The 27,027-nt window shown below is 44.1% G+C and overlaps 1 protein-coding gene across 5 annotated transcripts in view; it reads right to left on the bottom strand.

Moving 5' to 3' along the window:
* The window catches only part of HS3ST1 (heparan sulfate-glucosamine 3-sulfotransferase 1), a 34,544-nt gene extending 8,838 nt beyond the window's left edge, over window positions 1-25,706 (bottom strand). The window contains exon 1 of one of the 5 annotated variants that reach the window (XM_023206914.1): window positions 24,652-25,706. The gene's annotated coding sequence lies outside the window, so the exon portion shown is untranslated. The other 4 variants (XM_023206916.1, XM_023206915.1, XM_023206918.1 and 1 more) reach the window with 4 other exon arrangements.
* Between the last annotated feature and the right edge of the window lie 1,321 nt (window positions 25,707-27,027).

The following is a 27,027-nucleotide window of genomic DNA, read 5'->3' as shown; positions in this document are numbered from 1 at the left end:
ATCATATGCATTCAGACATTTTCCAAGGGTCACATTTTAAAACATATATTTCACATAGCTTAATATATCTAAAATGTTATCACTGTAACATATGATCACCTATATAATTTCTCTTTTTTGAGACAGAGTCTTCCTCTGTTGCCCAAGCTGGAGTGCAGTGGCATGATTTCAGCTCACTGTAACCTCTGCATACTGGGTTCAAGTGGTTCTTGTGCCTCAGCCTCCCAAGTAGCTGGGACCACAGGTGTGTGCCACCACACCTGGTTAATTTTTGTACTATAATTTTAGTAGAGATGGGGTTTGACTGGTCTCGAACTCCTGACCTCAAGTGATCCACCTGTCTCGGTCTCTCAAAGTGCTTGGACAGGCATGAGCCACCATACCTGGCCTAATCACTATATAAAATTAATGAGGGATTTTGCATTTTTTCTACCCAGTCTTCGAAATCCAAGTGTGTATATATTTACCCGTGTAGCACATATCAAGGACACATATGACTGGTGGCAATTGAGTTAGAGAGCACAGAGACAGAGAGTACTGGGCACATTTGCAATTCTTAATCTGAGAACTCTTTAAGTGTGGAACACACTCTCCTGAAAGCAAGATCCCCTACCCATTCACAGATTAGGAGCTTCCTGAACAGGAGAAGAACCAGGAAGACAGGTTTGAACCTGCAGGCAGCACAAAGGCAAATTCGATCTTCTCTCTCAAGAAACAAACCAGATAAAAGTAAACAAATGGGAACTTTTGAGAGTTGAAGCCCTTGGCTGACATGGGCATGGATACAGAATTCTCCATAGCACCTGGAGCAGAGGCCACAACCTTGGCAAAAGCAATGATCGCAGCTCCCATCTGCAGCAATTGCTACTCAGCAGGCACTAGGCTGGCAGCTTTCCATGCAGGGCTTGCTGTAATCCTCACTGCAAGTCCTCAAGGTAAGTCATGTTATTATTTTAAAAAGTGAGGTTCAGAGAAATGAACTCGTGTGTCTAGAAAGTTAGAGGAGGTGAAAGGATTCAAAGTCAGTCTAAACAGACAAAGCCAGGTACTTCACTGTCCCTTTCACTTTTCTTGGCAATGTCTGGAGTTAGTGAGCAAGTTGTTAATGAACTTGGCTCGACTTCTTTGATCCTGTTGAATATTTGTGCCTTGTACCAATTCTTTGATGAAGGATGGAATTTCTATGAAACCTGAGACTTGCTAAGATGGGCACGATGAACCTCCGCCTTCCTTTTATAGATGGGTTAATAGGTCCCAAAGGGAGATCCAGCTACCTCTCTGTTTACTTCCCTCTATCAGGGAAGCTGTTTTCTGGGTACTACGGTGAAAACCCAAGGCCTGAGTTTCATGAACTGAGAAGATTAAAGTCCTTCCTATCAGCAACAGTGAACTTCCTCGAGTCCCACTGTGAAGACAGTAGCCACATGCCAGGCATGGGAAACCCAACGGAGAGTCCACAGAATCTTCCAGATGGAGGCTTCCCTTGCACTTGGAATTAAATCCAAACTCCTTTCCAAGGAGGCCTTTCCTACAAATGGAGGTCTTGCCTTGCTCTACTCTATCCTCTAGGGCCTGGCATGATTTCTGGTCTATAGCACGTTCTAGACATTTTGTTTGACGAATGAACTTGTCAAATGCAGTAGACAGGCAAATAGCTGGAAGGTACTGGGAACATATTTTAACACAGTAGCAAGAGAAACTTTAAGGGTTTGAAACTTCTGTCTCTAGAGAGTCAAGCAGAAACCAGAAGTTGAAAGGGGGACTCAGCATTTCTAATCGTGATTGGGCGACATCACCTGAGAGCCTAGAAAGTATTTGGATTAAAAAAGGAGGGGAAACTATGAAACAACCCTTCAAAAATATTTTCATTTTCTCCTTATGTCTCCTTATTACATAATTCACATCATGACCTAGATTTCAAATGTAATTAACTATAATATATTCTCGCAGTCCCACTACTGGAACATATTCATAGATGAAATGAAATAACTAGGATATTTCACAAGAGGTACACTTAATGAATCTGGAACAGGGATGCCTGCCATCTGTCGGTCTGCAGGACACCTTCACAGCCCCTCAACAAGAGATGATGACACACTGTCACAGGCAGGAATCTCCTTTAGGGTAGCAGGGATGATCAAAACATACAACCACAAGTCACTTATAGGATTTAACAAAAGGGTTAGAAGGGAAGAGATTACCTGCTGAGCACTCACTGGGTGCCAGGTGGTAAGCACTTGAGTATAAATTATTTCTTCCAATACTTGCAACAATACAAGAGGTGGTTGTTCTCATTTTATTTTATATTTTTAAGCAATAAAAATGTGGTGGAGAGTAGTAGATGAACAAAGAAGATTTTGCAATCAGGTAGATCCAGGCTAGAATTCTTATTGCTAACTGACCTCAGTCAATGTCTAACCTCTCCGAGGCTCCACGTTCCCCTCTGTAAGTATGAGCTTAAATCTTCTTGATAGGGGTGTCATCATAATTAAATACGATGACCAATGCCAAATACATGGCACAGTGTCTGGCACACAGTCATTCAACAAATGTTAATGGCCTGCCTTTCATATTCATATCTGCCATGACAGAAATGGAAACATGCTGTTAAGGTTAAATGACCTCCTCAAGGTCACAGAACCTGGTAATATCAAACTAAAATATTCCACTGGCCATCCTCAAAGTCCATGGTGTGCCTTTGTCCCCTCTGAATGGTGATGCTTTCCCTTGGGCAGTGGGGAGTGCATTCCAGGCGAGGGAGAGCTTACTTAAAACCACAATGAGATAGAAGAAGTGTGAGATTTATTATACTGTTATGCAAGAACTGCTTCTTTCCAAGAATCCCATGGTGTTGAGTGATTTAATTTTCTGGAACGCACTGAAACATGAGAAAGACAGGTTGAACAACAGAACTGTCATTTTTTTTTTAATCTACCAAACTTCTAGGCAATCAAAAGTGTAATATTATTTTTTCATTGTTAAGAACGAAAAATGTCTTCACTTTCATCTTTGCACAGCTACTGAAGAGCACCTCGCAGTGGTGTCAGATTTTCATCCTTGGCAGGTCATTTTGGAAACAGTGACATTGGAAATAGATTCAGTTTGTGCCTGTCAGTCTATGAGAGGACAGTGATGACCTACATAAATATTTATTTTCTTGAAATTGCCTATACATGTCAATCTTCAACGAATGTTGACATTCACTTTTGTTTGGATTTCCTTATGGTAATTGCTGTGAGGTGGGATGGGGTGAAAAGAGTTTAGGGTAGAAAGGATCATAAGTCAGGCCACATAATGTTAATAAGCTTTCTTGGACCAATTTACTATGCAGTGGGGGATAAGTTAGAGTAATTGGCCCCATTGTTTCCTTAAAAAAGAGGAGGACTATTTGAATATCTCCTCCTCTAGACTTCTATGCATCCTTGAATTCTCTGCATGTCTGAGAGGTGCCATATTTACAAAAGTTTAACTGGACAATAAATTGAATTCTCTGAAATCGAAGGAAGGAGATGCCTTGGCAAGCCAAGGAAGGTAGCATAGTGTGCTCACCAGGAGAAGGATTCCCATCTCAGTATTATTTGTGAACCTCTCAGTGCTTCTTGATAAAATGAGAATGATAAACGCAACCTGTCCCATAGGTAGTCTGAAGTCAACGCACACAACATTATTCCCCAGATCAGGTGAAGGATTAGGGCCCAAGGATCTGGATAAAAAGTTCGCATGAGAGGTAACTAAAGATTTCCTCCTGGGAGAGACTTGTGGCTGCAAGTTACAGTCATCAGGCAAAGTGCTTTCCAAACATGCATATGCACGCATGTCACTTGGAAAGCCAGTTACGAATGCAGATTCTAATGCAAGAGGTCTGAGCAGAGGCCCGGTATTCTGTATTCCTCATAAATTTCCAGAGGAGCTGATCTAACCCTCGATAGTCTTTGGAATGGCTAGGACCCTGTGAGCTTAGAATGTGGGTGCCAATTCAGATTCTGATACTCTTGGCCCGGGGCAGAGATGGGCAAGGTCTTTTGTTTTCTATTTGTTTGTTTCCTGCTGTTGCTGGGGTAGTATATTTTTAATTCCAGGATTGAAAACAATTGTGGTAGACAAAATAGACAGCGATTATTTTGGCTGCCAAGTTTGTATTTTGGGAGGCAGGAGATGGAGGGAAGACGCTGGGAATTAACAGGATTTACAGCCAAAAATCCAGTCTCAAATCTTAGCTATGTAACTTGAAATCTGCAAGACAGCCCTGAAACTCGGAGCTTGAGATTGAATGCACTGGCCCTACATATTTACTGTGAGGATTAAATAAAATAGTACATGTGGCATGCTTAGGGTACTGCCATACTGTCTGGCCTGCGGTAAGCTCTCAAATCATGGTAGTTATTTTTGTCCGTTAAAAAGAAAAATGCTGGGTGTTATAAATGGGATCCTGGGATGATAATTAGTCAAACACATTTGTTCATGATGCAAAGTACTGCAGTGACTCAACCACACAAAGGCTCAAAGAAGAAAGGACAGTGACACATAGAAATAATTCAGTTCTCTGCGGAAGCGCACGCAGTGGCCGTGGGTCCTTCCTAAAGGGCTCCTGAATGAATGATGAGCAGCCAGGTGTGTGCAGTGGTGAGGCAGGCCCACAGTGAAGGAAGAGGAGGAGTTACTTCTCAACATGTTTAATCTGCATTGCTGTGCGCAGAAGGCAGCAGTGACCTAAATAAATCCTTCATTAGAAGCAGAAACACACCGGCTCAGGCGCTGCACAGCAGAGCTCTGTGACAGGAGGGCGGACAGACAGGGCTTCTCCTATTACTCAGTGCAACTGAGTGGAAGAGGGGCCCCATAACAGACAGCAGACAGGAACTGGGCTGCCTTGGGCCCACGCTGGGGTGCATGGCTTCAGCCCCTGCTCCAGGGGTGACTGAGCCTCTGAGAGGTGCCATCTTAGCTAAAGAAGCTCCCCTGGATTGGGTGGATGGTCACTGATCACCCTGCAGATGGTGAGTACCCACAAATCTTTTGTGTTAACCCAGAAATGATCAGGAAAGACACACAAAGCATCAGAGGCAAAACAGCCACGTGCCATCATCTTGTTCTGTCGCATGATTTTGCAGATAGAGAAACAGAGGTAAGCAGAGAACAAGAACCCCAAGGTCAGGCCTGCAGGGACTGAACTGACTCAGAAACATGGGTCTCCCAATTTGCATCTTACTAACCTCCATACACATGGAGGTTATGTGCCCTCCAAAATCTGTCCTTTTTTGGGGGGGGCAAGGAAGATTGGAATCATTCACAGCTGAAAATACATTTATACAAACCGAAGTAAATTGTTTCCCCTGAAATGGGCAAATAGGGAGAGATGATTTGTCTCATTCCTTGAGCCAGGTTGTTATGGATTGAATGTTTTTGTCCTCCCCAAATCCATAGGTTGAGACCCTAACCCTCAGTGTGATGGTATTTGGAGGTGGGGGGTTTGGATGATTAGGTTTAGATAAGGTTGTAAGGGCAGGGTTCGATCCTGACAAGATTGATGTCCTGATAAGAAGAGGAAGATAAAACAGAGCTCACTCTCTCTCTCATTCTCTCCACCATGTGAAGGCACAGCCAAAATGTGGCCCTCTGCAAGCCAGGAACGGGGTTTCATGAAGAACCACTTCTGCTGACACCTTGATCTTGAGCTTCCAGCTTCCAAAGCTGTGGGAAATAAATGTCTATTGTTTAGACCATCCATTGCATGATATTTGATGATAGCAGCCCTAGCTGATTAGTACATGGTCCTCAGAAGAATTAGTAAAGCAAAACAGTTTGGCTGGGACTTCCTCCACTGTGTGTCCTTCCAGGGGCGGCACTCAAATGCTTCCAGGTTTAGGCAGGTGACATCTATGTGTGAAGCCAGCTGGCTGGTGGGAGATGGTGGCAAGCAGCTGTGTGTGTGGTTTGGCTAAAGAAGCAGGTGCTGCCAACTCTGGCAGATATTGTCAGAGACCAGGGACCAGAGTGGTCTGATCTTCACATTTTTCAAAACTCAACTATGGATGTTTATGTGAAAAGTGCTGATTTTTAGGAATCTCATAAATGGATATAACTTGCCAAGTAAAGTGAAGAAAAGGAAAAAAATAAAAATAAAAAAGACTGAATGGCAAGTCTGCAGAGAGCAATGCCTAAAGTCTATGCTTTGCCCATAGGTGATCACTCAAACTCTTACAAGGCATCTACGATGTTTCTAAAACTGTACTGAGTTCCTGAGGACACCAAAATAATCCTGTCCCTGTCTTCAAGGAGCACCTTATAATGTGGAAGATGCACGTGGAAAGAATGAATGACTAGACTTCAGAGTAGATATAGATCCATCCGTGGAAACTCAAGAGCCCAGAGAAGAGAGATGGGAGCTGGCAGAGGGTCAGGGAGGGCCTGGAAGGACCTCACAGCAAAGGCCATGTTCGAACACAATCTTGGAGAAAACTTGGCCATGCTCAGAAGAAAGTCCCATGGGAGCATTCATTCAGGGCAGTAGGAGACAAAGCTAAATGGGGTACAAGGAAAACCTTAGCCTATGCTAAGATTTGCTATGGGGAGCATGGGCCATGGCAGGTGCTGGTGTGGATGAGGCTACAGGACCCACAGCTTGAGAAGCTTCAGTCCTCTACCTAGAAATTTAGAAAGAGGGTAGTGGAGGCCGCGAGTGGTGTCTCATGCTTGTAATCCCAGCACTTTTGGGAGGCTGAGGCGGGTGGATCATGAGGTCAGGAGTTTAAGGTCAGCCTGACCAACATGGTGAAACCCCGTCTCTACTAAAAATACAAAAATTAGCCAGGCGTGGTGGTGCACACCTGTAATCCCAGCTACTCAGGAGGCTGAGGCAGGAGAATTGCTTGAACCAGGGAGGCAGAGGTTGCAGTGAGCCAAGATCACGCCATTGCACTCCAGTCTGGGCGACAGAGTGAGACTCCATCTCCAGAAAAAAATAAAATGAAAAATAAAAAATAAAAAAAGAGGAGAGGAAAAATAGCCCTGGCATTAGGACGAAGCATACAGTCCTGAACTTAAATCTCAGCAATGTCACTTCACTATGTACAGGCTCTGACTTGAGAAAAGTTAATGGCGTAACTTGGAAACTTTTGGTCAGTTTTGGCCCAGGAGCTTTTTATTATCTTTCTTTTTAGATATGTGTGGTCTTGGTTTATCATGATCATTTAAAAACAAAACATTTAAGAGAGTGCTTCGTATTGCCAGGCAACATGAAAAACACCAGGGGTAGAGCAATGACAAAGCGGCATCCATGCCTGAAAGAGCTCAAAGGAAAAACTGGCATAGAAATAATACAAGTAGTATTCCCTAGTGGGTTTTGATTTTATATTGGCCACATTTTTCCTTTTCTGAAAAAACTGTTGCAGTTCATATGATAGCACTGAATAAAGCAATAGTACATGGTTATTTCCTCTGGCCCACCTACATATACACACCACTGTGATTTCCATTGTCCCTTGCTTGAAATTTTTTTAAAGTGTCATTCAAGTTGAATATTTCATTATATTGATGCTTCAGGTTCTACAAATAAATTAGTATCTCATTTGCTTCTGACTCAAGCTTTACTTTAAACAGGAGACGCCTGTTTTATCATCTTGCTAATCTTGAAATATTTAAACGCCATGTAATCTATCCAGAGAAACAACACCTAGATCGTGTACTCCACACAGCCCTCTCTGTAATTTCTTGTTATCTCGTATTATAATTACACTATCTTCAGATTAAATGCCATGGTGTATGTCAAGTTAAACCATCAGTGGCCTGGTTATTCGTTCTTTCTGAATGTTGATGCAAAATGATTTACATTTTATACTTTTAAAATGTTATTTATGGTTACTTAAATAAAGTAATGCCAGAAGGAGAAGTTCAGGAATCATCAAGATGAATCACAGGAGTTCAGAGTGGGGAGGCTGGTGATTAAGGGCCTGGGTTGGAGTCCTGGCTGCACCCATACTGACTCCATATGACCATGATCAAGCCATGGGACCTCTATATGCCTCTTCCCATCTGAAATGTGGGGATAGTCACAGCACCAACCTCGTGGGATTGTCATGGGGATCAAAGGAGATATGACTGTGTAAACTGTTAAAGAGCAGGACTGGTGTAGAAAACTCCCACCAAATTTCCGTTTTTGTCACTGTCAGACTTCCATATCCCAGTAGATGCTAAAGCTTCAATTCAGGTCATCAATAATTCAGACACATAATATGCATATCCATGAAGTCTTCTTTGCTTGAAAGGGCCAAAGCACCAGGGTAAAGAGGGTGCTGAACTGGCAAATAGGAGCTGGGGTCTAGTCCCTGGTTCTGTCTTGACTTCCATGTGACGGTGAGCAAGACACAAGGATACTCTAAGCCTTGTTTACAGAGTAAAACGATTGGGTCGTAAATTCTAAGATCATATAAGATCAATCTAAAACATGAATGCTTTAGAGGACTGAGAAACATATGGGTTGATCACCCCAAGAGAGCTTATTTCTCTTGGAATCCAAAATTTCAAGAGAATTTTCCAAGGGCTATGGAATCCAAAATTCCTAGCCACAGTGATTATTGTTAAAAGCTAACCACAAAGTTTTGTCACCAGTGTGGGCATCAGTCTAACATTTTATAGGTTAAAGGTAGCACCATATATCAAACTTCTAAGCTGCTGAGGTCTTTTTGATGGGGAGGGGGAAGAATACAGCCTTTAGTGGAAAAGAGGCTGTTTCCTCGGGTAAGTCCTCTTGAAATGCACTTGCTGCTCTGATTCTACTCAGATCATACTTAGCACTCATTCGATGAATATTCATTGAACCTAGGACCTGATTGAGAGGTGGATCAGTTAGACTGAGAAATAATCTATGAAGAATGCTTAACCATTACTAGAATGAAACAAGGCAAATAAGAAAGCATTGTACTCATGTGGACTGAATGTTTGTGTCCTTACAAAATTAATATGTTAAAATCAAATCCCCATCGTGATGGTATTGGAGGTGAGGCCCTTGGGAGGTAATTTGGTCATGAGGGTGAAGACTTCATGAATGGGATTAGCGCCCTTATAAGAGGCCAGAAATCGGGCTCATTTTCTTTCAGCCATGTGGGGATACAAGGAGAATTCAGCAGGGGCTGCGACCCAGAAGAGGGCTCTCACCAGAACCCAAGCATGCTGACATCCTGGCCTCAGACTTCCAGCCTGCAGTACCGTAAGAAGTCTGTTTCTGTTGTTCATAAGCCATCCAGCCTATGGTGCTTGGTCATAGTAGCCCTAATTAACTAAGATAAGTATTCTATAAAAAGTTTATCAGTGACAATAACCATTAGAAGTGGATCCTTCCAACCTGGGGCATGTGGTGGGATAAGATTTCCCTTATCCCCACACCAAACAGGCAGCTTAATCACCTTTTAGGCTGGAGGGAGGCAGTTTGCCCTAAGGCTTCTGCTGGCTTAAATGAGGTATGGACGATTGGGAGTAAGTAGAATTGCTTAGGACAAGAGCCGAGGACTGAGAGCTGCCACAGGGGTCTAGTTCCCTGGTTTGTGCCACATATGACACTCAGCCTCTTCCTCAGCAAATGGAGAAGCAAACTTTGTAAAGTATCAGGGTGTGAGAGTGTCCGCAATTCAGAGTCAAGGCCTAAATAAGTGTACGGTGCATCAGGCACTAAGAAATTAGAGACACAGTTGACACCCACCCTGTCTCTTCCCTCAAACAGCTTGGGACCATGCAGGGTATAGGGTGTGGAGAGGGAACAATAGAGAGAGAAGGTACAAAACAAAACACAAACAGCCATGATCACATTAGGGTTAGGGCTGTGAGACAGCTAAGGACAGGATGCTTGTGGGAAGAACACAGAGACTCATAGACAATGGACTGAGAGATATACATGAAAACCATTTTGGTCTTATTCATGTGTTATGAGATAAGAATGATAGCAGAGCTACAATTAGAAACAGATTGCTTTGTGTTTCAAAATAAAAACAAAAACCACGTGAACATGAGTTATCATCTGTTAATAACTGCATTTCTTCCTCTAACTCTTAATGAGAAAGAAGGAAAAGCAAAGATATTGGGAGGAGAAATGAAGGACAAGCAGGAGGCTGCATGAGATAGGCTTCTTTCCTTTCTTTTTTTTTAAAGCATAAAACCATGGATCTTCCTGAGCCGTCTCCCATCCCAAGTACTAACCAGGCCTGACCATGCTTAGCTTCTGCAGTCAGGCACTTGCAGAGCGGTATAGCTGCAGGCAAGAGAGCCTTGGCTATGTGGATCTTTATTCTGTCATGTTCATTACATTTGACGGGACCTCAGCAAGGTTCACTCATCAAGTCCTGGTTCCATCTCCTTTCAAGAGGGGCCTGTGGCATATAATTGCTGTGTCTTTCTCTGTGTGTGATTGTGCCAATGATGAACTAAGTTTTCAAGACTTCCTGCTTCTCACAACCTTCTCAAGGTCATCAGTACATTAATGAGGGAAGCAATGCCTAGAGGTCCTGAAATGTTCTAGCCCATAGCATGCTACCATAAAGATGAGTTTTCAGAGGCATCTAAAGAATAAAACTGATTGCGGCTGCCTTGGTCAAATCAGTCCCATTGCTTTTCTACTTTAACAACCATATTTACTTCCCCCACTAGCTAGTGTGAACACTCAGGCCTGGCTTTGTATTGCAGATTGATATCAAATCTAAACCAACAGATTCATTAGTGTCCAACCTGCCAAGGAAGATGAGTAGGCTTGGCCAAAGAACAGTAGTTCATGTTAAATAAAGTCTTGGAAATTGTGTTGAAATCTCTGGATTGGTTTTTCACAGTTTTTCTTCCAATGCTTAGATTCATAGAGAGAGAGAATTTTAATACTGTGAGTCACTAAGTTAGGATCCAGGATTTCTTTCTACTGTTATTATCCCCTTTCTTCACTCTCACAATGTAAGATTAGCACATTCAGACGCTGCCGAGGGTTCGATATTATTGGCTCGGGTCATAGGTAACCAAGCCCAGAAATACAGGAAGGAAATTAGGTCCCATCCCAGGGAACCCACTGTGTAAGGGGGAAAGATGGATATGGAAGCAAACACTACCATTCCAAGGAGATGAAGGAAACTGTGGAATAGACACTATTTCATCAACGTTAAGGAGGTTGGGATTAGGAAATTTGGAATATGCTAATATTCGGAGCATATTGGGAGAAGGCACCTGAGGAAAGCTCAGGCATCTGGTGAGGACAAAAACAAAGTTCAACACTTTGAACTAATATCCATGCTAAAGTATGTAAATAGGGAAATAGAGAAACAAATGGATGGGGCAGAAAGATCAAAGCAATCATGTTTAAATTATCTTGGGTTTACATTCTGGGTTAGTTACATGCCCTTGAAGAAGCTATTTTTCACTCTGGGCCTAATTTCCCTGTCTTGCCTGTTTTCTTAGGTGGAATTAAGTAAAATATTACAGAAAAAACATTTTAGCCCACCTGACACGTGATAGACTCACAGTAAATAATTGCTTAATAGTATTCACTCAATCAATAATAGTTCAATGATACTAACTTGAAGAGAAAAGAGAAAGAAAAATATTAGTAATAATTTAGGTTTAACGACAATTATTTTTGTCTGCTTAAATAATTGTCATAAGTAAAGAAAGAAACAACATTCTGAAAATTGATGAGTAAGAAAGAAACATTCTCCAGTGAAAGCACAAAAACTCTGCTCTATTGATAGCTATGCAGAGACAGATGACAAAGGAAAAGCAGAATAAAAAGCATAAAGTGGCTCTTAATCTAGTGTTTTTAAAGGACAACTATTATAAGGTAATTAGCCTTTGCACTACCTTTAGCAGAGAACCTTAAGAATTAAAGTAAGAAAAAGTAGCAGGTGATGACAATCTTAAACCAAACACGGGTTTGGCTAAATGAATAGGGCCTGTGGTCTATGTCACCAAATGACCCAATGACACTGCAGAGAGAGTGCTTCTGCGGAAATATGTGCAGCTAAGGAGACTTGTCTGGGGGTGAGAAGCCAGCAGGAGCAGGCTGCTCCAGTACGACTGAAAGTGTAAAACATTCCTAGAACAGGTGCTTTCCTGGTTGGGGAAGGGCTGATGCACATAAGAACTCCTATGAGAGAGTCCAGGGAAGGGCACAGTGCAGGTAGCATTGACCTTACCCAGGTGACATTTTTTCAGGTCACTTTAAACCCTTCATGAGATGACAAAAGACAGCTGCCAATCTGAACTCAGGCAATCTGAGCGAAAAGATCTGCCTCCCCTCAAAGACTGATAACTCTGTTTATCATAATGGTGCTTTCACTTCCTAACAACCATGACCAAAGACCTCTCCTTTCATCCCCTGTCACCACGTAAATCTATACATAAATCCATATTTCACTCAGGGATCGAGGACTTATACTCTGGACAAGAGGTGTGAAGGGGCATGAAGGGGCATGACCGGAGTTCTGTCCTGCTGTCTGGGAGCTGTCTCCTGAGAGATGCAGCCAAGTCAATCAGCAATGACAACAATGCCACCTGCACAAGTCGGAGAGCTCCAGGACTGGAGAGGTGGTGCCTCGTTCAGGGTATGTATGCCAGGTTAGCCTGAGATCAGCACTTGCATCTCTGTCCCTCCTCCCTTTGGCTGTTTGTCCCACAAGGGTTGGTGGCAGGACACCGCTCTGTCTCTCAGGGAGGCAGAAAGACGGAGCAGGTACTCTCTGGAGTAGTGCCAGTCACCAGGCCGGCGGGGAGGAGATCTGGCACAAAGCATGGGCTGGCTTTTAAAGCTTCAGGCCAGGTGACCACATATCAGTTCCCCTTGCTTTTGCATGGCCCTGTTGAACTCCAACTAGGAAGGAAAGCACGTTCCATCAGGTACCTGGAAGGGAGAGATCCAAGGCAAAAGGCACACAGGCCGTGATTTACCATGGAGAAGGAGCAGTGGATTGGGACAGAGCTAGACAGCCCGTAAAGAATGATACAGTCTGAACCTGGTACGAAAAGGGAGAACGTACAGAAGTTCCAGGCATAGGAAACAGCATGTGCAGGGCTGTGAATGCTCCCATTCCTGATGTATCTGGGAACAAAGGGTGGTCCTGAGGTCAGATGATGAGGTATGTGTACAGAACAGAGAGTGGCTAAGGATGAGGCTTAATAAAATAGAATGTGAGAACCATCCTGCAGAACTGGAATTTCAGCAATACTTTTATTACTTAAAAAAAAAAAAAAGAAACCTAAAAGGAGAGCTAGCTTTCAAGCACCCACTATGTGTATTAAATATTCTAAGTTAATCAAATGCATTATAATGAAAATAATAAGTAAATGCATTATCGTATTTAATCCTGGCTATTCTACGAAATGGAGGGCATTAGGTTGCATGGTTTTTCGCTCCACAATTATTTCCTGGGTGACCACTGTCTGCCAGGCATTGGTTCAGATTAGAGACAGATTTTTGGAGTGGGGAGCTCTAGACAAAGTCCCCATCCTCCTACAATTTTATCTATTAGAACAAATTAAATGTTAATAATGAGTGTATGAAAAATTCATAATAATCATGGAAGAATACCTGAAGTTTAGAGATTATTCACCTGCCCAAGATGATATTGTGATGAAGCGATGTGGCTGGGACTTGACCTCTTCTTGCATCTAAAAGTCCTGCAGTTAAACGTTAATATTATGAATAATGGAAATCCATGGAACTTTCTGAATTACAGGACTGGGCAATAACCTGATTATATTTGTGTTTTACAAAGATTTCTCAGGTTAGTGAGAGAGATTAACATAGAGAAATATTGCAGATTGCAAATGGCTGTAAAAATGACACAGCTGGGAAGGAAAAACAAAACAGAAGCCAGAAAGATATAAGATTTGTGTTTCAGCTGAAGACCGCAGTAAAAGAGAAGTGATGAAGCTAAGCCAGATCAATCTCCAATTGTAATATACGAACAGAAGTGTCATTGTTGCCCGAAGGCAAGAAGGATCAATTCAGAGTTACCATAGTCGATTCATTTTCCTTTTTCATTGCTTCAAATGTCTTCCTGCCTCAGTTTCCTATGCTGTAATTATTTTACCTATGAGCCTGTGACTTAGCTTTTGGTCAAGAGGACACAAGGGGAAAATATTCTGTCATTTGAGAAAGATTTTCCTCTGTGATTAAAAGAGAGCCCCCCCCTCCTCACAGCCCCCCTGCACCTTGCTCTCCTCCTACTTTAGAGCAGAGTGATGAGATCGGCTGCTTTGGGACACTGTGGCACTTTAGCCACCTGGAGGGGAGGATCGGCCAGAAGGCAGAGGTGGACTGGAAGGCAATAAGCAGCTAGATCTATGATGACATTTGTAATCTGCTTTTCAATCAAAATCAGGCTTACCAGCAAGAAAAATAATCATTACTATTAAGTGCCACATTATAGACACTTAACTACATATCAAGCTCTCTAATGCTTTGCATACATCATGAAATGTAGTTCCCACAACAAAAGTCCATAAGGAAATATAATTCCATTTGACAGATAAGGCGACCAAAGTTCAATGATGCCAAGTCACTTCCCCATCGTCAAATGCTTCAAATACTACCTTCTGGATCAGGGAAGAGTCCCTTGTGCCCAGAGCCACCATGAATTTCAAACTGCGGATGGAGCTGTGGCCCCAAGAATGATCCTGCATCACAGAATGACTGGTGTCAATGTACTCATCACCCCAGAAAGGCTCAGTTCCCACGATGCAGGAGGTGGGACTTAGGGACAGGAGGAAGGCCAGGATACACCATGCAAACCATTAAAACCAAACCAAACCCACACACAGTGAGAGGACCAACAGGGGCACCATGGCTTGTCCCTCCACAAGATGGCACTCAGGTCCCTTGTCTTCAGTTTTCATCTGTGATGCTCGGCTGTCACAGAAACAGACTGGGTAGAAGGTACATGGCTCACTGTTCCTATCACGCTCCATATGCTTTCTGGTTGGAACCCTACAGTTTCTATGTCTTTTCCTCAAGGTCATGAGGCATTGTGTTGGGGCTCTGAGCAGCTCTGCTGAGGCAGGGAGAGGGAGTGGCATGTGCCACTCTCAGTGGCCTGGCTGCACTGGGGTTTACTCAGGGGCTGCTGAAGACCACCCTGTCACAAAACGTCATTGGACTTCTATGCTCTTCAAATCCTTTTTTCTGCTTTTCACGATTTTTCTGTTCTCTTGTCTTGTATCTCTTCCTTTCTCTGACCCTCCGTCCATCTCATCTCCCCAATTCTCTTCCTCTCCCTGTACTTTTCCTGCATCTTCCTCTCACTGTTGCTTCCATATTTTGCTACATTGCTGCATCTCATGTGTTGGCCTAGAAAATGAATAATAGTGCTTACTTGCATGATATAAATTAAGACTAAAGAAATAAAGGGGGGCAAAAGACTGAGACGCTCTCCCATGAATATGACGCATAAAATTTAGTTTGTGACGCCGCATGTTCTCACTCGTAAGTGGGAGTTGAACAAGGGGAACACACGGACGTAGGGAGGGGAACAACACACACTGGGGCCAGTTGGGGTGCAGGAGATGGGGGGAAGAGCATTAGGACAAATAGCTAACGCATGCAGGGCTTGAAACCTAGATGAGGGGTTGATGGGTGGAGCAAAACACCATGGCACGCATTTACCTATGTAACAAACCTACATGTTCTGCACTTGTATCCTGGAACTTAAAGTAAAATAAAATACAATCAAATTTTTAAAAAAGAAAAAGTAGGGGCCTTCTAGTAAGAAAACATATATGGTAGGGGCACGTTTAACCCATTAAAAATATAATTTGAAAAAACAGATTAGTCTGTGGTCTTTGTGATAGAACATTGAGTTTGCAATCCAGAGGCCTTCCTTGCTTTCCCTCATCATTAATGGCATCGTTAAAAAAACATATTCTGACTGTGAACGAGACATTGTATAAGTGCATGACATAACTTATTAATTTAATGCACATGAAATAAAATCTGTGCTATAATTTTAATCAAGCCTATTTTGCAGAGGTGGAGCCTGAGACGTTCAGCTGCAAAGTAGCTCGCCTCTTACAGCATGGCTGCAAAGTAGCATAGCAGATTCTAACCAGATCTCTCTGGCTGGTTAAACCTTCACACTAATCACAACGCTGTTCTACCTTCTTTCTGGCCCATGTTTCACGTAAACACCCTCCTAGTAAGAAGTTCAGGTTAAACGAGGAGTCACTGATATTACACGCATAAGCAATACCTCACTATTAAAGAAAGCATGAAACTCTGCTTTGGAAAGTCCACATGCAACAAAACTCTTGTTACTTTAGTTCCCCATTAGACTATCGCCTGAAACGGAAGTGCAACATTTTCACTGCCCTCCTCAGAACAGCATGGAGTCAGGAGAGATCTCAGACTCAATTTATAATCTGTGTTCATCTATTTCTGGGGAGCGAGTCTGAAAAGCTCTCTAACAGTTTTATTAGCTTTTATTGCAGGAGCAATTTCAGGTGTGAGTTTTCAAAGCACAAAGGATCCCTTCAGTGTACTCAGTGGAACCCTGTGTGAGGCTAGTGTTTCTAATTCCAGCCCTACAGTAACGAGCTTGGAGCAATGTTAGTATTTAATCAGGTTCTATCTTAGCGGGATGAACACTACCCTGGTGGCCTCACAGGGTTGAAATACCTTCTTCTTGAAGGGTGTTGAGAATAATCTGGCTTGTGCTTTGGTGACATAGGCAAGAATTGGGCTCACTTCTTCAATGCCCAGAGTTCTGTTTTGGTCTACACTTCTTTTGGTCCTTTTAAGCAAAGAAATAAGCTTGCTTTGGTTTGATTGTTCTGTTGCTTGGCTCACCAAGGAAAACAGCCCTTCTCTTTTGCCTTGGACCGTACTCCCTGGACCAGTCATTTCACCTTGAAGACTACACTGCTTTCTTTATCTTCCTATGGCACAAGAACTTTCAGAAAAGAATCTTTTAGAACTTCTACTAGGAGAATAGGGATGCTAATAAAATACAGGATGTCCAGTTAAATTGAAATTTTAGATAAACATGACACATTTTTACTTTTTAGTATCTGAGACATACTATACTAAAACATTATTTGTTGTCTGTCTGAAATTCAAATTGAATTAGGTGTTCCGTATTTGTATTTGCTAAATCTGGCAAATCTACACAAGACAAAACACATTGAGCATGGTGCTAGGCACTATATATTGGCCATCTCCCTCAATCCTCATGGGATTATGGAAAAAAACTGAGGCCCAGAAAAATTGTCTATTACTCAGAGTGACACAACCAGTAAGAACAAGGCCAGAAATTCAAACATAGATGACTTCCAAAGTCATGCTCTTTCAACCACAAAAATAGCTCCAAAATCTAATCTCAGAAATCTGTAACCAACACCCTCCCCCTCCTTCCTACCCAGGACACTGGGAAAGATCTGGTTTTAGAAGTAATTCAAGTAAAGTGCAAGCCAGTTTTCCAGAGGAGGCTCCCAGCCCACTCTCATTCCCTGCATACAAGTATGTGTTTTGTGGAGCACAGCTAGGCAAGCATGTCTTTTCATTTCAGCTGCATCTGAAATCACCTTTCTCTCACTGTATTTTAACTGCTGATACAGAACTTTGATTTACCCTCCTAAACCAAAGAATGAAGACATTTACATAAAACAACCTACTGCAGGGTGTACAAGTACTTCATCTGCTGGAATTCTAGGGGAAATTCAACAAGACCTAAAATGCTGAAATAGAAGTTCTTGAGGGATGAAAGGAGATGTGAATATTTCACATCTAAATGTATTTCTTTGCTTATAGAAAATGTGGGCTACTCAGTTCTCCAGGGATTTAACGAATCTCCACCTTGAGCCAACTGCTCATAGCACGTAGAGACTCTTATCCCTGGATCGAGAGTCTGCCCCCTTTACTCCGGGCATCTCTAAGAAAAGTTTCTTCATTCCTGGACCTCAGTTTCCTTCAATAGCAAATGAAGATGGTAAGAGCTCCCCTGTGGCCCTCGCAGGACTAGGTACGAGAGATAAAGTAGGCGGTGGGTATTGTCACATTATGTGAAAGTAAGGAATTATCTACCACATTCTTTTCATGCCAGAGTGCTTTTGCACAAGTAGACCAGGATCTATTCAGCAAAGGGCTTGTATTAATATGCCAGTTATTCAGCTGGACTGACCGTATTGGGAATCCCTAAAATAGACAAACGACTTTTCAACAAAGGCTTGAGGGCTATGCAATTTTGGCTAGGTTTTATCATTCGTCTTTGGCTGTTCTCACCATGTCTCTCTCGTTTCTTAAATATTTCTTCCACCATGAAGCGTTTCCTTAACTCCCCCAGACAGAAATGCTGCCTGTTTCTTCTTTTCTGAGCAATATACTGTTCCAGAAGCTGGAGCAAACATATACTTCCAGGCCCCTGCTCTCCTGGAGCACATGTTCTGGTGGGAGAGTGTGAGAAAGTAAGCAAATAAGCTAATCAAGTAACAAGGTGACTCCAGATAAACATACTTGCTACCCAATTATGTTACTGAAGAAATTATCGCTATGAAAGAAAGAAATAGGGTGATGAAAGGGAAATATTCTTGAGATGGTCCATCTCATGAGACAGGCAGAGACTCGGTTATTTATCCGACTCCCATACTCAATGGCAGATTCATCAATGACAAGAACTTTTTTTTAATCTCCTGCACAACTGCCTTATGAACAACAATCAATAGCAAAGGTGGGGGCAGATTTGGGAGAAGGTGTACCAGAGTCTCAAAGGGCACAAACACATTTTACACTTGGAACACATTTTAAAAAGTAAATACTTTTCATAATGCAAAATGAAATTTTATAATAAAAATATCATTGCCAGATAAAGAAATTGAAGCCTCAAAAAAATTTCCATGGACGATAGGAGCAGGCTTAAAGTAAGTTTGAGAAGCACAGACATAAACTGTTCCTGAAACAAAATAAAAGATCAATTAAAAAGGTGCTCGGGAGGCTGAGGGAGGAGAATCCCTTGAACCCAGGAGGCAGAGGTTGCAGTGAGCTGGGATCACGCCACTGCACTCTAGCCTAGGCGACAAGAGTGAGACGCCATCAAAAAACAAAAAGGTTGCTGAACGTCAGAGTTCTGAGTATGCAAACTCAACAGTTAAGGCATCCTTACCACAGTCCTCAATCACTTTAGTTGCCTAATCATTTGAGATCATGTTTAATGTATTTCATGCTGTTTTGTAATTTCCTTGCAGAGTACTCTTTGATTAGTTTTGTTCATCAATGTACTCTAATACGTAATGCAATGCCAGGTACATGGCAGACAATAAACGTGCTCAATAGTCAATTTTATTAAAATTGAGAGTATAGCCTAATATCCAAAACTACGCACCAGATGATAGTCCCAGGATACAATCAAACTCCCACATAGAAAATATTTATGTTGAATAATGAAACTTAACTTTGGGTTATGTTGAGCCAGAAACTGAACTGCAAGCTCCCTGGCTAACAGCCTAAGTTTCCTCCCCAGTATCCTGATATTTCCTATCACTTTCCCCGAGTTTTTATTTATTTTTTAATCCTTAGCACATCACTATCTAACTAGGAGAGATTCTGCTTATCTGTCTTGCTTTTTGTCTGTCTCCTCCGCTGGAAGATAAGCACAAGGGCTAGGACTTCCATCTGTTTTGTTCCTTACTGTGTCACCAGTGAGCAGAACAATACGCGGTACATGGCTGGAACTCAATAAACATGTGTTAAAGGAGTAAATGCGATTGCTGTAACCGGTCACAGAGATAGGAAGAAGGAACATCCCGAACAGAGGTTCACTCTGTAAATGTAAACAGTAACTAACCAGAGCACCGTCTGCACTCCACGTCCCTACACTCTTGCCTCGATATTCTGAATAACATACTTTCCTGAATTTCATATTCCAAATTTCCCTTATATCCCTGGAAACTGGGAGGCCATACATTGGAGGCCTGTGTGACAGATACAAGGCTTACACACAGAAATGTTTGGTTTGGCCCACATGGTGTTATTGAGGAATATTGAATTAGCTGCTGGCACTTGAAAGTGAGTAGATTTCACATAAAACTGTGAATTGACAGTCTCTTGAAAAAAAAAAAAAAAAAAAAAAAACATAACCAGATCTGGCAAGAGCAGACCTGAAGTCCCGCCTGCAACCCCTGTGCTGGATCTGGGATACAACCTCCATTTACCCAGGCACAGGGCCCAAGTCCTGTTCCACTCAAGCTGTTACTTGCCTGGCTGAAGGCATTAGAGTTTGCGACCCCTGCTGGAAAAGTACCAAAAAGCATGTATTAGAGAAAAAGAAAGATGCCCACTGGGATCTATTTCTGTTATGTTCAGGCTATTGCTTGGAAGAATAATGTATTCATTTTTCTAGACCTCTTGTAGTAGCACTTAACTATTGACAAACTACGGCCCAGTAGATATTATTCTAACGATCCGAAAAAGCTATAGACTTCATTCCCCAAGGGTAGAGGAAGCTAAAGATGCTTCATGCTGGAGACAGGCCTGAAGATGAATGGGGAGAAGCTGTACATCAGCAGGTTGCAATTCTGGCTAAGTCAGGGAGAAAGGGAATTCAGTTGAAGACTGTGGGTTGCCTCCAGGAATTGCCGAGAAGCTGAAAAGCCAGGATTGGAAAATGACAAGGAACGAAAGGAACCCGGGTACCAGGGGCACGTCAAGATGGTATTGCAGAAAAGGCACCTCTGGGACCACAGCTTGGGACACGCCTACTGCTGCCGACACCACTTGATCCATGACCCAAGGTGGTAAACAAACACTCCAGTGTCCCTGTGTCCTTTAGCTCGTCTTTCAAGATTCCAGGCCCCAGGTGGGATCATTCAACTACGACCTAGCTCAGGGCTGGGAGATGTGGACAAGGAGAAAGAGGCCCATCTCCCACCAAAAAAATCCTTCTATGAAGGGAATGTTGTGTCTCCTAAATGGGATGTTTGGTTCCCACTGCTTAGAAGGATTTTAAGTGAGTCTGAAGAGAGGGGACACTACAGGCACGACTGCAGAGTGGAATAAGAACAGACAGGCCTGAATTCTAGTCTGGAATCCTTTGTACCTTTAGAAAATTAATTAAGTTTTCCGATCAGCAGATTCCAAATCCTTAAAATAGAAATGATGCCATCTGCTCTCCAGGGTTGCTGTGAAGATTCAGTCCAATCATTCATTCAATTATTCCAAACATACTTATTGAATGTCTAAGTGCCAGGCAGGCACTGAGTTAGGTTCTGGAGACAGTTTGGAACAACACCTAAAATGCGATGGGGACTCAGTGCATTATACTGATGAAAGATTCAGACGACGGGAGCCCAGGTCATCTGGTGACACTGGTCGTGTTTTACTTTTCCCCAATGGAGTCACTCCCCATTTGTGACTTTTCTCCTTTTTTTGATTAATTAACATCAGGGCCTTCTCTTCAAATAGATTTTCTTAAGACATGTAACGTGTATTGCGTTAAAAGGAAAAAAAACTCTAAAAATTGACTGTGATCCTGTAAATAAGAAAGGAATCATTCTGAGAAGCAGTGAGGCCCGCTGCTTGTAGCATTCAGGTGGAGTGATCACAAGAAGAGACTGGCCAATTATATGAAATCTCTCCCACTTAATGTTTAGCATATGTAATTTACTCAGACATATGCAAACTACAATTAAAATGAACATTAAAATAGATCTACGATAAAACTTTTCTTTTGTATTTTTTACCCTTTACAATTGCACAAGTGTCCTATAATAGGCAAGATGCATTTCGTATACATTTTCTCACTTTCTTATAATAATCTTTTCATCACTATTTTGCAGAGGAAGAAACTTAGGCTCGGGGAGGGAGAAATTGTTGCCCAAGGTCATGGGGCAAGAAGTTGACTTTAAATCCAGCTAGCACTCTCTTGCCTTCTGCCGTAAGAAAAGAGCAGCCTCAATTGAAAGCACTAGGTCAAGTAGTCAGATTGAGGGGAAAAAATGGGGACTAGCCCTGATTTTTTCCAACACTAGCTGGAAAGTTACTGCATTTCCCTGGAAGCTGCTAAAATGCTACCACTCCTCCTGCAACAACTGTCTCTAACACAGGGACACAGGCTTAGATGCAGGCCCCGAAACCTGGTGCCTGAGCACTGATCCAGGGGACAGGCTCAATTTCATCAGGACACCCAATACATCTTACCGTTCCTTCCTCCAAACCTTAGCTCCCATAGACAGACACGATTTAGCAACCACGGTGGGGATATGCCATCATGGGTAGATGCCATGGTCTCAAAAGGCACTGTGCATGGATGACACAATTTACACCACCCAGGCCATCTTTCCAGCCCCTTCCTAGTCAACATCAAGTTTCAATTCAAGGCAAGAAAAGCTTCCATGTGGCTTTTCCCTTCAGAGACACTGTCCCCCGGATTTTTCCAGTAAAATAATTTCTTATTTTAATAAGAAAAGTACATGCTCCAACTTTTGGGGGAACCCTGGGAGGACTTGAGGCTTCATCCTAGGCACAATGACAGGAAAGTAAAGAACCCTTTGCTTTTTCCCATGCCATCTCAAGGTGCCACTTTCTCACCAGCTTCTCAGAACAAAAATCTCCCATCTTAAAACTACAGAGCATTGTATACCCTGTGGCTTCACAGAGGATCCACAGTCTAGAAGCACAGCTTAATAAACCTCACTAAGGAATCTTCATCTATGCTGCTGTTGTAATTAACCGCTTCCACTTAAGAGTGCTTAGTCATGAAGTGTCCATCCCTGTCAAACTCAGCTGAAAGAGTTAGTTGCGCTAACCAAAACCTGGAGAGACTCTTTTAGAAGCTGTTCTTTCTCCGCTTAACGCTGGAGAAAACCTTATGTAACACAATGGTCCATTTCAACATGTTATTTCTGCAATCCTGTGGGGGAAAATCTAAGCGCTGGATACACAAAGGGAAGGGTAAGGCAGGGATTTGCAGCCAAGCGCGCATTTCTTGGAATTTTAGTAGGTAAGTCTTATTCTAATTGCAGCCAGTGTTACCCAATATTACCAGGAATGCAGAAAGCAAGAAAAAAATCCGAACGCCAAAGGATGCGCTTTGCTTTAGAAATGCAGGGAGGCAGAAGAAGTTGGGTTATTTCTCCCTCCTTTTTTTTTTTTAAAGATGGAATTCCTGGAATTAACCCTTGGGTGGAAGCACTTCAACAACATAAAATGAGATTTGCCTGCAAAGCGAGAACGCACGGGTGGAAATGAAGGATCCTGCCTGTGCCAGGCTGCTGCCTCAGCAGTCCCCGAGCACCCAGTGCCTGAGAGCGAGAGCGTGGGGACTCGTCTGGGGACCCTCTTCCTGGGCTAGTGGCGGAAGGCGCAACCGAGCTGGTGGTGGCGGGGTTTCCCTCTGGGGCTAGGGCTGAGGGAGGAGAAGAGGGCGGACTGGCTCCTTCGTTCTCGGACCCCTCCCCGCCACTCCTTGAGGCTGCTCCATGCTAGGAAGAGACTGCTTCTCGGAGCGCAGCGCAAAGACAGTGGATTTGGAGTGGCCTCCCTAGAATCCCCCCAAAAGAATCTTGGCATAAGTTGTAGATAAAAATAGCTCATGATAACGTTGTGGGGAAGGGAGGAGCGAGACTCGCGCAAGGCGAGGCAAGGGTACCACTGGCTCTGCAAAGGAGGAGGAAGAGAGAAGGATGCAACCCCCAGCCCAAGAGAGCGCCCTGAGTGTGCGATGAATCGCTGGCTCCCAGGGGAGGGAAAGAGACGGAAGACCTATAGCGCCGGCAAATAACTGCAAGAGTCCAGCACACCCCATCCCGCGCCGGCACCCGGCTTTGGCTCTAGCTTCTTCTTCCCATCATCCGCCTACGTTCTGGGTCTGTCCTCCGCTTCCCGGGACGGGCTGGGGCCAGAAGGAGGAGCAGCGCGCGTCCGCCCCCTGGCTGGTAGAGCGCACCTCGCGAGGTCAAGTTCCGCAAATAAAACGCTTCTTGGGATCTGGGGGCTAGGCGCTCCAACCGCAGGTTCGCGCCCCGCCATCCATCACCTCCATCCGCTGCCCAAGGGCCCGGAAATAGAAACCCACGAGGGGGAAAAATATCAGTAAAAAGTAACAAGAAAAAAAGACCCTCACGTAATTAGCATTGGGGATGACAGGTTTACTTATTGTCAGGGCTGTCGCCTCAATTTCTCCCTTGGGAGATGCCTACCTCCAACCAAAAGCAAAGGCAAACCTGACCAAGCCTTCTCCACCCCCAAAGGCTCCCTCGACCGAGTTACTTTTGCGGGCTGTGTCATCGCCCCAGTTTCTGGCCCCAGGTGGTACCCAGGCTCCGTTTAGTGCTGCGCTGTCGCTGCCCCACAGGGTCCTATGTTGAACCTGCGGTCGCCAAGCAGCTGGCAGGAGCGAACCTCCCGACTCTGCTGGGGGGAAAAACACCTAACCCAGTAAGAGTCAGAAATCTGGATCCCTGTCCTTACAGATCAACCGGTCCCTCGGGACTTCCAGAGCGGAGGTGCTAGGGCAAGAGGTGAGGAGGATGGGAAAATCCCCAGCCTCTTCTTCCTGGTTCCCTCTGCATCCACTCCACCTGCTCCAGCCCCGATTCTTCTTGGGTTCTGCACTTGCCCGAAGTCCAGAACGCCAGACTAGGGCACCTCGGAGCACCTCACACCTGCGTCCTGCCACTCTCCCACCCCGCGCGCGCCGCACTCACCTGAGCCGCGCCTCTGTCCAGCCCGTCCGGCGCCCTAAATAGGCTCCTGGGCTGGGCCATGAGCAGTACTGCCGAGCACCCGCGGCGGGTGGAGCAAGTTTCTGAAAGACCCGGGGCAGGAGGGCGGGGAGAAGGCGCAGGCACCCACAGAGACCCGGTGGTGGTGGCGGCGACTCCTGGCTGCCAGCGCGCCTAGGACCTTGCAGGCGGGCGTTTTGGTGCTCAATCCCGAGGAGGGGAGGAGCAGGAGGAGGAGGAGCAGGAGCAGAAGGAGGGGACTGAGGAGGCCGGGCCCGGAGGGAGAGCGCGTTGGGCAGAGGAGGATCGCGAGCGCCCACTGCTGTCCGGCCCGCTTGGGTGCCACCCCGAGTCCGGCCCGCTAGGTGCTTGGTGCACCGCTCTGTGCTCAGCTGCTCCGCACAGCCCCGCCTGGCACGCAGCTCCAGCGGCGGGTCCCGGAGTAGTCGGTCCCGCCCACCCGGTGCGGCTGCCCCTCGGGTTTCAGTCCAAGGGAAAGGACCAGCGCTCCAGGAAGGTGAGGCGGCTAGGGTAGGTGATTCCGCCGTCACTGCAAACCTGGGACGTCCGGTCTACTCCCTCACGCCTGCTTGGTCTGAGACCGAGTCTACGTCTTCCCTAAGTCGCCAGCTCGGCACTTGTACCCGGGACCTGTGTTCCTCCCACGTGCGTCTGCACCACCAGTGTTCCCTTCCCGGCAGGTGACCCACCTTAGGCGCTGGCGCTCCTTCCGCCCCGCGGGAAGCAGGAGGTTCCATCCTCTCCAATTCGCTCTGCAGCCGGACTGGGACCGCGGCGGCGGCCTGGGCCGGAATCCGCGCGAGGAGCCGGCTTCAAAGAGCGCCCTGTCGCCATTGAACACTCCTCCTTTGGTTCCGCGTCAGAGAGCGGACGCCAATTTGCCAGGAGAGCGCGGAAAATTCAGCTTTTTTTCTTTTTTTTTTTTTGCTAGTGCACTAGGATTGCAAACGTCAGCTCTGAAATAAAAAGCAGAGTCTTTCTGCCCCGCCTCTCTGTTCCGGAAGCTGGGAGGTTCTGTGGGAGAACCGACCTGCACCCAATAACTCAATTTAAGATTTAAGGTTTTGAGGGGCATGGAGTTGGAATCGCCTTGGAGAAACGGGCTTGCCTGCTTACCTGAGCCAAAGCAAATTGCCCTCAAGGGCAAACAACAATCATACCCCACAAAAAGCAAATGTACATCAAAGTAACTTCCTTTAAATGAGATTTCTATAGTTTCTGTGTCTTACATATTAGTAAATAAATATTTGGAAGACTTGGAATTTGTGATTTACCTTTAAATATATTTCACCAACATTGTTTAATTTAAAAATGTTCTCCCATCTAAGAGAAGGTTCCTATAGGAAATTGGCCCCTTAACTCATACACAGATTACCCTCAGCACTCTGAGAAAACAACACAGTGACCAGTATTTTCTGTCTTTTTGATATAGCCAGAAACACCCCGAAAGCTGAGACCTAACTGTGCTTTTGGAAAATAAGCTTTTAGGAGTTGAATGACCTTGTCTACTTCTTTCAGTCAGAATAATGTTGGCATGTCTATTTTAGGTTAAAAAAAAATACAATTTCTAAAAAGTGACTTTAAAGCCCCACTTTGAAAGCCTTAGCATTTCAACTAACATTAGATTTAAAAGAAGTGCTTTTCTCCCCCATTATGTATGAGGTTGTGAGGGTCAAATGGAAGTCTAAGATAAAGCTCTGCCAATTACTGGTGTCTTTAAGCTTCCACCAGCAGCCAAGCACAGTGCAGATCATGAGTCCTTCAAAATGCAGAGCGGTTTTGATGCTCTAAGTTGACATGATTACTTTTTCTAAAGAGTTCAAAGTGCTTTGGTGCCATAGTATGAATTTCATTACCCATTGTGAGACACAAAGGGGGTTAGCAATGATTCTGTTTGCACCCTGGAAGCCAAAGGCAGGTTACTGACCTACTTAGTTCCCTACCACAAGACCTTGAAAGAAACTGGAACCCCAGGTCTCCAGCCCAGAGTTTTTGTTAGAAGTTTCCATTTGCAGGAAATGACTGCAGGGCACATATGTGAAGTGACAGGAATTTGAGGACTAGCATTTTACTTTTCCTCATTTCTTTTAAAATCAGAGCAATTGTTCATTGTTCAATAATCAATGTTCTTACATTCAGATAAATAAAAATATCAACTGGCTATTTTGTTCTTACTTAGCTTTATGTGTGAGTCCAGGCATTTGCCACTGCTCCTAAATAGCTCTTCCTGAAGTCTTCTGGTCATGAGTTAGGTTTCCTATCCAGAAGTTCATATAGTACCAGAGCTTAGCTCTCCTGTAACAACACGAGCACATTATTGAAACATCTATTTAGGGA

This window comes from Piliocolobus tephrosceles, chromosome 3 (genome assembly GCF_002776525.5).
Source record: "Piliocolobus tephrosceles isolate RC106 chromosome 3, ASM277652v3, whole genome shotgun sequence".
NCBI lineage: Eukaryota > Metazoa > Chordata > Mammalia > Primates > Cercopithecidae > Piliocolobus > Piliocolobus tephrosceles.
The sequence above is the reverse complement of the archived record's forward strand: the minus strand, read 5'-3'. Positions and strand labels throughout refer to the sequence as shown.